Below are 3,159 nucleotides of genomic sequence, written 5' to 3' on the forward strand. Positions count from 1 at the left end.
GATAAAGTTGTGTGTTGAATCACAACCACAAAATGACAGTTCACATAGCACAAATGTTTCAATGCTCAAATGGTTGAAGGATCTGCGCCAGCTGTACCAACACACACACACACACACACACACACACACACACACACACACACACACATACACACTCACACTCACACTCACATACACACACACACACACAGTGTTACTGTAGGTGCTGCTGAGACAGTAGCAAAGTATATCCTGTTCAAATGCATGTCTATATTCCCTGAGTGCACTGACATTTCAAGACCTACTTTATTCCATCAACCCCCTATGATAATACAAGCATGTCAACTGCTCCATCTAGGAGCCCAACAGCGAGGCAGAGGCACGGTACAACAACGCCCATAGCCGGACCCGCGTTGTTGTGGAGAGGGCCCTGGGCATGTGGAAAGGTGTGTGAGCAAATCCGCTGGTGGCCTGAAGCTCCATCCTGCAAAGGCGTGCAGTGTAGTTTTGGTGGCGGCGCTTCTGCAACATGGCCCTTCAGGATCACATCCCACTGCCGGCTGATGAGGAGCTGTTAGTGGAGGAGGTGGAAGAGGTCATTCCAGTGGCTGCTGCACACCTTCCTGCTGGCCTGGAAGCACACTGGGAATTAGTTGCACATATGTTTGGCCCCTAAACACCCAAACCCCACAATTCCCTGCCACATTACCTGTTTTTTCCCCTTTTGTTTATGTTTTTTACATTTCTTTTAGTTTGGTGGGGGTGAGGGGGTAAATGTACTTAACTTTCCCACCATCACTTTCTCCCCATGATCCCTCCCACACACACACACACACACACACACACATGTTCCCTATGAGCCATGACATCAAAATACATACACAGATTGAAAGGTCACAAAGCAAAGGCAACTTACCATTTTTCCGCCTCCCATGACAGGCCTACCCATACCTGGGCCATGAAGGACAAGTTAAATCAGTGAAAATCATGTCACATTTTGACACTGACCACAGCACTCTGCATGCTCACTTAAGTCCCAGAGGTCTTAAAGTTCTCCAAGCGAGAGGCTACTCAACAGCAGCATTCTCCAATGTCATTGTACCAACATAATTCAGCTATGTGTTCAAATATCAAGATCATATAATAACTGAGAGTAGTTTAACGTATACACCCGCTAAACATAGCTTGTGATCAGACAAGATACAACACAAACCCCACTCCACAGGGATAGGCTACTCACCTCACACCCATCGACTCAGTCTTGAACCCCTGACCTCTCTCATATAAAGCACACACGCTACAGTCTCTGCCACAGCACAGTCACTTCACCACATCATAATGGGCTGTAGAGTCCATATACCGTTAGCTATGTGTATGATTAGCAGATGCTTCATCCAAACACACTTAACATACGACTACAATGTAACGTTATCCTTTTATAACAATTACAATGCTAGCCTCACATAACAATACCGTTGGAATTCAAAAGCTTTATCACCAGATAACTTAACGGGTGTTCGAAAGAATCTGTGCTGACACATTAGCATTAGGCTACATGTAAATTCACGAATAATAACAACACAGATGATTGCGGTCATCATAGCACTTCACCACAGGCCGCTCTGTTGTCGGCTAACTCCACAGCACTTCACTTTCCACTGTACCACATAACGTTGTCCAGTAATGTGCAATTGTAGCTTCCAGCAATGCTATGGTATGGTATCCCACAGCAATGTTATGGGATCGTTTAATGGCTACCTCTCATCCATCTGTCCTCTGCGTGTTCCGTCATCAGGGTTGGTTACGTCGTCTACTATGGTTCTTACTACTTACTACAGGTCGAGAAGTGTAGTTGTAACTACACAACTTTACGATAGTGGTTGCGAACGTTAGTTGCTACTATGGTTTTGGGAAACACTGACGCAGTGTCACGATGCATCGTACTATGTAAGTTCCACCACTATAGTTCACACTATCGTTTTGGGGAACAGTTGTGTCGTACTTACATAGTTGCAACCATGTTAGTTGCTACCGTAGTTAGCAACGATGCTTTTGGGAAACGCACTCCAGTTTGTTCAGGGTCCTTTAGTCTGATATTGAAGTGATGCACTCCAGTTCGGCTCCCACGACAGAGCCAGCTTTCCTTACCAGCCTGTCTAGTTGCCCAGCATCCTTCTTCTTTGTGCTTCCTCCCCAGCATACCACAGTATAGTTTTGTGCAACTATTCTCCCAATCAAAAATTGTTTGCTGGGGTGATCCCTTGTGCTCTCATCCTAAGTTGCAGAGTTTGTAACAGAAAAACACCCATAAATGCATGACTTCAGTAGCTTATCATCCAGTGAACAGTGAACTATTTAACGATGCTCAATCAATTATGTTGTACCCACCAAACACATGACGTTGCAGCGACATTGTCAGAAAAAAGTCACCGTGACATTACCTTCTGGTCACGTCTTTGCAGCATCGCAGCGACGTTGTCAGAAAGGTCATTTGGTCACCGTGACATTACCTTCTGGTCACATCTTTGCAGCATCGCAGCAACGTTTACAGAGACGTCTTTCCATGGTATTCGCAAAAGTTTTCATTTGGTGCCAAAAATGGCCACAACATTAAAATTGGTGATTAAAATTGCCACAACATTGCAACCTGGTCGCCTATAACGTAGCCAGCTGGTACCGCGAATAACCTTTCCACAAAGTTGTGCTATGATCTATAGGGAGGGAAAGTGAAAACCAGTGCCCCCAGTGGCTTCATTCCTATCAGGGCCGGAGTGGGGCCACTTTTCAGCCCAGGAGTTTCAGGCCCAAGACCGGCCCACGTTTTCCATAGTGGTGGAAATTGGATAAATGAAGCAACATTTCAGCTCTTACTATCCTGTAGTTTTTATTAGTACCATGGTTCAACAAATGTGTAAAGGTTATATTAATTCACTTCAACTGAGAAGTTAACAAAAAATATTCCACTATTCCACAAGTTAACAAAAACAGAAAGAAAGAAAGACAGAAAGAAAGAAAGCCTTTGAAATGTAGCCTATCCCACGCTTCCACAAAGAGGCATATTGAACTAATGTTTAGGCTACATGTTTTTTGCATGGGTAGGCTATATTGTTGTTTGGTGATTTAGCCTACTCCTTTACTACACCCTCTTTTAAGCAAACAAGGCATATAGGTTCATCATGT

This window comes from Alosa pseudoharengus, unplaced genomic scaffold (genome assembly GCF_046254945.1).
Source record: "Alosa pseudoharengus isolate Yale_2024_CS ecotype anadromous, Long Island Sound unplaced genomic scaffold, YU_APseudo_1.1 YU_APseudo_1.1_scf_15, whole genome shotgun sequence".
Classification (NCBI taxonomy): Eukaryota; Metazoa; Chordata; class Actinopteri; order Clupeiformes; family Clupeidae; genus Alosa; species Alosa pseudoharengus.